Source organism: Primulina tabacum, chromosome 3 (assembly GCF_025594145.1).
Source record: "Primulina tabacum isolate GXHZ01 chromosome 3, ASM2559414v2, whole genome shotgun sequence".
NCBI lineage: Eukaryota > Viridiplantae > Streptophyta > Magnoliopsida > Lamiales > Gesneriaceae > Primulina > Primulina tabacum.
Window position 1 is genome coordinate 20,654,063 of NC_134552.1, and position 11,011 is coordinate 20,665,073.

Consider the following 11,011-nt stretch of genomic DNA (forward strand, 5'->3'; position numbering starts at 1 on the left):
TCCAGCGAAAATCAATTCATACATCTAATGCAAATGCAGGATGCACAGGATCCAGAGGATAATACTCCTCAATTATCTCAAATTGATGACATCTTTGAAAATTTGAAGAAAAATCTCTAAAAGATAATATCAAAGATTATTAATGATGTTGGAAGTGGAATCTCACTATTTAGAGTTGGTGAAATAACACATCATGGTATATCGTGACAAAAAGTGGGTGGCATATCACTTTTACTTTTTGAATTTTGTAACCATATTACTATTTGCTTTAATAAAGCATTTTACTATTTTTATTTAGAGATGGAATCCGGGGTTTGATGTCCGGTTTTTCTATCTATTTATAGGTTACTTCTGTGTCTTTAGTTGGACATGGTTGAGTTTCCTCCCCTCTATTCTCTCTTGTAAAAAACCCTTCTGAAGAATATCAATAAAAGCTTGAAGTTCTGATAAAAAATTTGTAAGTTTATATTGTTTTTATTTTCTGTTTTTATTTACTGTTTTAAATTTTTATTTTTCATAAGATTGGCCTGAATGGCAGGCTAAAGTATTCGTGCTAAATTATTACCTTACTATGACATGATCTATATTTATTTGTTCTTGGAATCAGATTGAGATAATAAAAGATCTATTTAAATTTTTGGAATTTAATGTAATATAAGAGTCTTTGGTTAGAACATAAGGTAAAAAGATGAACCAGGAAATGGTAAACACAAGGTTCGAGTTTAACCAGGAAAAATAAATTCATGTTGTAGCCCTTCAGCCTGCTTAGCCTGAGAAATGGCGTTTAAGGCGTTTATAGGTGATTTTTATGAATTTATGATTCTATGGGATCTCGGTAAAATCCTTTGTTGTTTAATTTCTTTGGTATATCTTTTATAAATCCTTTTATGTTTTGTAAAAGTTCCAAATAAGAACCTTATATTCATTATTATTCTGAGATTTAAATTCCTCCTTTTCTTAGCTCATTATGAGTTGAAGATGGTATATAGGCTGGAAACCAATAATCTCCTTGTGTGCAAAAGCCACTAAGGAAAAGTTTGGTATAACAATGCCACGTATCAGATTCACTTTGATTCCAGGCCCCAGATGGTATCAGAGCCATGAAAATAGTCTGGATAATAATTTAGCACTTTATTCAAATGAATATTTTAGGTTTTAAAGAAACTGTTCAAAACAGTTTAAATGAAGAATATGATTTACCTGAAAATTTAGATTTATTGAATAAATGGACTATTCCTAAGATAGAATCTAAAATGATCTATAAGTTAGGAACATTTGAAAAAATTGGTTTTAAACAGGTAGTTAAAACTACAGAATCATCAGTACCTCTTCATAATAATGAAATGGTTATTAGATTGTTAAACAATAAAGATATTATGCCTTGTATGAAAAGTTACAAATTTATTCATATAGGTTTAATTTAAATTGCTTTTAGACCTTTAACTTTAGAAGGTTTACCAGAAAGCTTCATAGCAGCTTTAAGAGATGGTAGAAATTTGAATTGGAAACAATCCCTTATGTGAATAATTCAATCTAGTTTGGCACATGGTCCAGTATATTTTGATGTTTATCCTAATTTATCTTTATCTTTGTCTGATATTAATATATTAGATTCTTTAACATTAAATGTTAAAACTCTTGGTTATAATTATACTCCTGGTACAGAAGTTATATGTATCTGTTATCGTATTTATTATAAACCTTTATTTACACTGAATCCTATGTGTAAAAGAATAGATAAAAATTAAATGAAACTATTCTTATAGAAACTAATTTTAATAAATATAATATTACAACCCGTAGATCTATAAAATGAGAAGAATTGAATTTCCAGAAAACTGGATTATTGAACAAGCTGTTCCTAGAAATCCTATAATAAATAGAGATTTACAACAGATTATACAAAATAATGAAGGATCTGTTCAAATACAGTTTAATAATGAACAAAGAAGATTATTGTCATCTTCTATCTATGCTAGATCAAGATCTAGTCATTCTTTTATTTCACCTTTAGATTATATGCTGGAAGTTCCTCAAACTTCTAGAGCTTCTACTTCTCAGATAAGAGAAGATGTAGAATCTTCTGTACAAGATACAGTAGATGAATTAATTATTAATCAAAACAATATTGTTAATAAAAGTAATTTTCAAAAAGTTAGAGAAACTGATACAATTTCAGAAATGAATTTTAGTATTTAATGGATAGTAAACCAAAAATTGATTTTAGTAAAGGATCTCTTGCTAGAGTAAAGATCAATGCAGAATTTTATTTACCCAAAAAAGAATCTTTCAGAGATTGGTACTTTAAAAGTTTCTCTGAAGAAGAATTTGAATATATTGTTTTAGAATTTTATAAATATTGTGATAACCAGAATAAATTAATACATTTTGTTCCTTGGTTTTATAAAACATTTATTATAGATTATATTTCTATTTTAGAAAGAAATTATAAACTTTCTTCTGGACAGATTCAAAAATCTGTTTATCCTCCTCGACAATCTTTTATTATAGAAAAGAATAATAAAATTTTAAACTTTAATGCCTTTTCAAAATTATTGAGAATGATATGTTGCAAATTACTGTTAAACATATTAATCAGATAATTGAAAAACAAAATTATACAAATTTGTATCTTACAATAATAGGAGAAGAAATAGTTTATCTTAAGGATCGTATTGATAAAATTATTTTGGCCATTAATCAAATTAAACCAGATGTTCATATTCAAGAACCAGAAACTAATATTGTTTCTATTGTCACTTCTTCTATTCAATCCCCTCCAGATATTAAGGATTTTAAATTTAAATCTTCTGTTTCTAATATAGAAAGATTATTAGAAGAAAAATTTAAAAATCTTAATTTAAATACTCTTAATGAAGAGTTTGATAATATTGATAATCATTCTAATGAAGAAATTAATAAAATTAAATGGGCAGATAGACCTACCCAAACCAAATATTATTATAATAGACCTACTCCCATGGATGTTCTTATTGAAGAACAAGAATATATATTTGCTAATAGTTATAATGGGAAAAATATTTATGAATGGAATATTGATGGGTTTAGTGATAAGCAAATTTATAATACTGCTCACAGAATGCTTATGTATAGTACTGTGTGTAAAACTTTAAGCAATAATGATAAAAATATTGCTAAAATGATTATATCAGGATTTACTGGCCAACTTAAAGGTTGGTGGGATAATTATTTAAATCAATCCCAAAAAGAAGATATTATAAATTCAATAAAAATTGAGAATAATATTCAATCAGAAAATGTAGTTTATTCATTAATAATGACAATGATTGAACATTTTACTGGAGAATTCACTGATGATAGTGAAAAGATTCGTAACTTATTAAGTAATATAAAATGTAAAACACTTACTGATTTTAGATGGTATAAAGATACATTTTTATCTCGTATATATGAGATACCATATTGTAATAATAATTTATGAAAAGCAAATTTATAGATGGTTTACCTTTTCTATTTGCTGAAAGAATTAGAAAAGTCTTAAGAAAAGATGATATTAATATTCCATATGAAAATTTACTTATGGACAATTAATTAATACTTGTATTAAAGAGGGTTTATCTCTCTGTAATGAATTAAAATTAAATAATAAAATTAAAAGACAGAATTTACTTGAGAAAAAACAATTAGGTAAATTTTGTGATCAATTTGGTATGGACTTACTGAAACCTCTGCTTATTCGTTTTCTTAAAAAGTACTAGAAATTTTTTTTACCTCACTTAGCATCGGCCGAATTGCATACACAAGAATAAAATATTTTTGACATCATTTTAAAATAAATCAAACAACTAACATTTGAAAAGTATAGCACATACTATAACCTCTCAAAAACCACTCGCAAATAAAACGTTGTAAAAATATATTTAACATAACTCAAAATCATAAATCATAACTAGTGCGGAAAACTAGCGTCGGTCCTCGGGTTATGTGCACCTCCAGTCCAGTCAGATCAACCATCAAGACCTCCATTAATATTATCATAATCACCTGCATCAATCACACCTAGTGAGTCTAAAGACTCAACACGTCTTATCCTTGATAACAAGTAATACGTAATACAGTTAACATATAACAGTGAAAAATACTTGTACTTAAAATATCATTTTCATGAAGATGCATAAACTTAAACTTAAACAATTTCGTAAACATTTTCATGATGCATAAAAATATTTTCATAAAAATATAATCATATCACTTAAACATATTCATATTCATGTCCATATTCGTATTCATACTCATGTTCGTATTCATGTTCGTGTTCGTTGAATTCAGATCGTGATTGTGACTCGTATTCTTAAACGTATTGGGCGATGGATCCATCTAAAGAAAACCATAGTATTGGGCGGCGGGGACACCAGCAACACTCTCACCGGTCAACTGGGTCTTGGCCTACGTATTAACATATTCATATTCGTATCACGTATTCGTATTTGTATCCGTATCCAAGGAAACACGATCGTCGGGCTCTCATTGGGACCATAACCCTCACGATATTTCCAACATGTAGTAGTATTAATCCCTTCACGTCCTTCAACATGTTATCATCACTTAATAAAAACATGCATATAATATCATTTTTATTTTGAAACCAAGCATGCAACATGTCTTTTAAATGCCCATATTTAAATCATAAATATCATAGACATTTAAAAATCATAACTTATATTAAAAATCATAAACATCGATGAACATTTTAATATAATTATTTTAACATCGTAAACGTTTAAAATAAACATTTAAATCATAAATATTTAAAATAAACGTTTTAGCTTATTAAATCATAAAACATCAAACATATTATCTTAAAAATCCATAAACATTTAAAATTGACATATGAACATATAAACATCCATAATCATTGAAAATAATCATATTAGCATATAAAACAGCATTCAGGACACTGCCATGACGTTTACTAATTTTTAGGTGTAAAAATACCGTTTTACCCCTGGACGTAAAATTTTCCGTTTTTGACCTTTTCTTAATTTTATTGACTATAACATGTCCCAAATAATTATTGAAGCTTACATGAATTTTCTCATATTTTTATTTAGCTTAAATCAAGGACTTTTAAATTAATCTTTAAATGTAACGTATTAATGCGTTTTAATCCCGAATTAAACCAAACCTTAATATAAAATTCCCAAATTTAAAAATTAGACTTATAATAATTATTTAAGCTTAAACCTAATTTTTCATAATTTTATAAAGCTTAAAACTAGGTGTTTTAATTAACTCGTTAATTAGCGTTTCGTGCGGCGATTAAATCCCGGAAAATTCTAAAACTCGTTATTTTGATCCCAAATTTTAAACATAGCATTTTTATGATTTATTCTACCCTTCCAAGTCATGAGCCACACCCATGGACTCATGGATTTAATTTTTATTTCTTAAATCTCGTTTTTGACACACCGACGAACACACCGAGCCATCTCCCTATTTACTCGAGCCACGCCCGAGCCACCTCAAGCCAAAACCTAGCAAACCCATCTAGGGACCCTCCTGACCAAGCCCAGCCCAAACAACCCGGCCCTGGCCTGCTCAAAACTTGCTGGAACATGACCCATGTTCTGTACGTGTTGTGCATGTGTATCCTAGGGACTTTAGGGCTCCTATCTTGACTAGGACCCCTTCCAGCCCTTAACCACTTGACCCCTCATGACCCTAACCTTCCCTGGACCACGCCCAGGCCAAGCGCCTTAACCACCTGCTGCAGCTGAACACCTGCGTACTCTCCCTTAGCTTTCTCTCGGGTGGAGTCCTTGTTGGCAAGGACTCCTCCCAGCCCCTGGTTTTTGAGTCATAGCATGGCTAGGACTCTCTCCCAGCCCTTAACTGAGACCCAGGTGTGACCCAAGCTAGACCATGCATCAATTTCCCCTTGAACCCAAGACCCCACAATCAAAAACAGGAAGTTAGTTCCAGCTTTATTCTATTCATGTTGCAGCGTTTTGGGAGCGATTAGGACTCTTTAAACTTGTGTAAAACAACCCTTAATCCATAGCCTAGTCATGGCAGCCCCTTTGTGTATGGAAACAACAATTTTTGGAATCAAAACCATGCCTTAAAAACTCATGTTTGAATAAAAACGAAAATAATTTAAAAGTGTCACTTGATCTTCATGCAATTCATAGTTAAATACATAATATGGTGTGATGATGAGTAAAAGGAGAATATGGCGTGCTTTTGCGTATTAAACGCACGATAAAAACGTTGACGATTTGCGAAGAACGGCGACGAGAAAACGACGGCTTGAAACCCTTGCAAACTTTCAACTTTTTCTTCAAAATTATGGTGTGTGTGTCGTGTATATGGCTGATAGGGAGTGTTTTGAGTTGGTTGGAGTGTGTGGCCGTGAGTATGGTATAGGTTGGGGAGGGTTCCATATATTTATATACTAATTAACTCACCAATTAAGGCTTAGGCCTAATAAGAAAAGTTTAGGCCCATTAAGCTCCTTAGTGTTTGATTAAAATATTAAGAATAATTTTTGTTTTATAAAGTTTGTGAATTTATTAGCCGGGTTGCCAAAACATCTACATTTTTGTTGAAAAACCATCACCGATAAAATTTACGTCCCGGCGTATAAAATCACCTCAAAACCCCTTATTTTCAAAAATACTAAAAAGGCATCATCCATATTTTAAATAATTAAAATCAATTATTTAATAAAAATATTTTCTATTTTTCAGCCATCGATCTCCGTTCCTCGATCGCAACTCGAATAACCTTTTAAAAATAAATTTTAATGCAACCATGTAGAAAAAATATATTTTAAACATGCAAATATGCACAACATAATTAATTTAATGCAATTAAAACAATTAATTAAAATACAAGAGAATTTAATAAATCGTATGCATGTGGTTCGCGTGGACCTTTAAATTTTCGGGGCGTTACACTTACCTAATAAAGGTAAGAAGAAAATTAAAGAAAAAGATGAAAAAATCTATAGAAAGAAAAGATATTTTTCTGATAGGCAAAGAGATAAAAAGAAGAAAATAAAAGAAAGCCGTGATTTACGGAAAGAAGAAAAATACAAAAAAAAATTAATAATTTGTAGAAAATGTAAAAAGCCAGGACATTATGCTAATCAATGTTGGGCTAAAAACAAAATTAATAATTTAGATATAGATGAAAATCTAAAAGAAACATTATTTAAAATAATAATGGATTCAAATAATAATTCTGACAGTGAAACTGAGAATTCTTCAGAATATTATATTTCAGAAGAAATACTAGATAGTAGATCAGAAATTTCTGATAATTTAGAAGAATGTAAAAATTGTATACAAGGAAAATCTTGTATAAATCATATAGAAGATAAAAATGATGATTTTTATAAACTCATGTCTCAATTTCAGGAATTTAAATATTAATGTGTTAACTAACAATAATATTTTAGGATTCCTTAAAATGATTAAGGATCCAGTATTAAAATCTACAATTATTGATCAAATGGATAATATTGCTTCAACTAGCAATAAAAATAACATTCTTGTTAAATAAGAACAAGCTTATTCTATGAAAAATTAAAAAATCTTTTGCAACAAAAATATAGTAAACAAAATCCAGTTACTATACAGGATTTAGTTAAAGAAATAGAAAATCTTAAAGAACAAGTAAAAATTTTACAACACAATAATAATAGTTTAAATTATCGTATTTCAATTATTGAAACTAATAATTCCAGTTAATAATTCTGAAAGTTTTGATAATCTTCAAGATATTTCTTTTCCTGATCCAGATAAAAAACATCTATCTGTTTTAAGCATGATTATATCTCAAAAATGGTATACCAATATTACTTTATTAATTGAAAATTCTTATAAGAAAAATTTCATTGCTATGATTGATAGTGGTGCAGATTTAAATGTTATACAGGAAGGATTAATTCCTACGAAATATTTTCATAAAACTACTCATTCTCTTTCTCATGCAGGAGGAGAACCTTTAGAAATAAATTATAAATTACCAAAAGTTTATATTTGCAAAGATAAAAACTGTATTCAAACCAGTTTTTTATTAGCAAAAGATATTTATAGCCAACTTATACTTTGTCTTCCTTTTATTTATCAAATTTATCCTTGAACTTATGTTGATGAAACAGGTATTATAGGAACTTTTCAAGGTAATCATATTTCCTTTAAGTTCATAACTAAACCTGTTCATAGAATTCTTAATGAATTACAAGAAAAGTTTGATAGGAAAACTTTTCAAATTAATTCTTTAAAAGAAGAAGTAATATTTTAACTATAGATGATAAATTACAAAATCCTAAATTACAGGAAAAAATTAAACTTATTTATAATAAATTTTCATTAGAAATATGTAATGATCTCCCTAATGCTTTCTGGAATAGAAAGAAGCATATTATCTCTCTTCATATGAAGAGAATTTTGATGAAAAGAATATTCCTACCAAGGCTCGTCCTTGTCAAATGAATTCTGAATATTTAGAATTATGTAAGAATGAAATTCATTCTTTATTAGAAAAAGGTTTGATAAAGCCTTCTCAATCTCCTTGGTCATGTACTGCTTTTTATGTTAATAAACATTCTGAGCAGGAAAGAGGAGTTCCTAGATTAGTCATTAACTATAAACCCCTTAATAAGGTTTTAAAATGGATTAGGCATCCTATTCCTAATAAAAAAGATTTATTAGATAGACTTGTTAATGCAATTATATTTTCAAAATTTGATTTAAAATCAGGATTTTGGCAGATTCAAGTAAAAGAATCTGATAGATATAAAACTGCTTTTAATGTTCCAATAGGACATTATGAATGGACAGTAATGCCATTTGGCCTTAAAAATGCATTGTTATACCAAACTTTTCCTTAGTGGCTTTCGCACACATGGAGATTATTGGTTTCCAGCCTATATACCATCTTCAACTCATACTGAGCTAAGAAAAGGAGGAATTTAAATCTCAGAATAATAATGAATATAAGGTTCTTATTTAGAACTTTTACAAAACATAAAAAGATTTATAAAAGATATACCAAAGAAATTTAACAACAGAGGATTTTACCGAGATCCCATAGAATCATAAATTCATAAAAATCACCCATAAACGCCTTAAACGCCACTTCTCGGCTAAGCAGGCTGAAGGGCTACAACATGAATTTATTTTTCCTGGTTAAACTCGAACCTTGTGTTTACCATTTCCTTGGTTCATCTTTTTACCTTATGTTCTAACCAAATACTCTTATATTTCATTAAATTCCAAAAATTTAAATAGATATTTTATTATCTCAATCTGATTCCAAGAAAAAATAAATATAGATCATGTCATAGTAAGGTAATAATTTAGCACGAATACTTTAGCCTGTCATTCAAGTTAATCTTATGAAAAATAAAAATTTAAAACAGTAAATAAAAACAGAAAATAAAAACAATATAAACTTACAAATTTGTTATCAGAACTTCAAGCTTTTATTGATATTCTTCAGAAGGGTTTTTTACAAAAGAGAATAGAGGGGAGCAAACTCAACCGTGTCCAACTAAAGACACAGAAGTAACCTATAAATAGATAGAAAAACCGGACATCAAACCCCGGATTCCATCTCTAAATAAAAATAGTAAAATGCTTTATTAAAGCAAATAGTAATATGGTTACAAAATTCAAAAAGTAAAAGTGATATGCCACCCACTTTTTGTCACGATATACCTTGATGTGTTATTTCACCAACTCTGAATAGTGAGATTCCCCTTCCAACATCATTAATCATCTTTCATATTATCTTTTAGAGATTTCTTCAAATTTTCAAAGATTTCATCAATTTGAGATAATTGAGGAGTATTATCCTCTGGATCCTGTGCATACTGCATTTGCATTAGATGTATGAATTGATTTTCGCTGGATTCAGACGCCATAGATTTATCTGACTTTGAATCAGAACATCCAATATTCTGAAAAAGATCATTTTTCATTTCTTCAATATAAACCTCAATCATTTTTTCTTTTGAATAAATCTCAGAATATTTCTGAGTAAGAATCTTGAATGGACTCATAGAGGCTTTTTTCTTTTCTTGTTGATTGTGAAATTCTGTCTGATATAATAAAATTTTCTCCTCCATTTGATGAAGAGTGTCATAACCATAAGGTTTTTCAGTTTCTGGATCATCACGTAATAATTTGTCCCAAAATTTAGTGAAACTAACTCGCCATATGCAAGGGATTCCTTCATCAGTATATCCAAATTCTGGTTGCCATTTCCAGATCCAAGGAATTCCAAATTCCATGAAAATAGACATAAAGTCTTCCCATCAATCCAATGTTCTGAGAATGATTTTTTAATACTTGGGGAAACATTTAACCAAGTATTCATGGGTTTTATAAAAACCTCTGGCAAAATCTTTGCAGATGTACCAAATATCTTCCACCAGATTAGAAACCAATTTGGAACAGGATGATGAAAAACATTTTCACAAATCTTTAGAAACCATGTATGTTTCCTCTTTTCATTTTCATAGAATAGAGTTTTATTAAAACTCTCAATATAATCCCAAAAATTGAATTTGAAACTCATTTTATGACTTTCAGAATAAAACTCTTTTTCAACCAATGGAGATATACCTCATTCTTCAATAGATATGATCTTCTTAATAATGAACTTTGAGAAGTTATAACTTCCTTTTTGCTGAGTATTATTGAAAAGTGAGTTATATCAACACTTTTTGTAGATAACAGAAGATTTTCATAAAATTCTCTTTGCTTGTAAGAACCATATACATATGATGTATTGGTTAGATATCTTTCCATGATAGTCCATGGAGTTTTTTCCCATTGGGTATCTTTTTCTTCTATAAGAAGAATTAATTCACGATGTTTTGTCTCTGTATAAAGAGCTGAATCATTATCATCTTCTTTGATGATATTAGCATATGATGCTGAAGATTGAGAATCTGCATTACTTCTCTGTTTTTGTTTCAAAAATTCTTGAAACTCATTGTATAACTCATTATTTT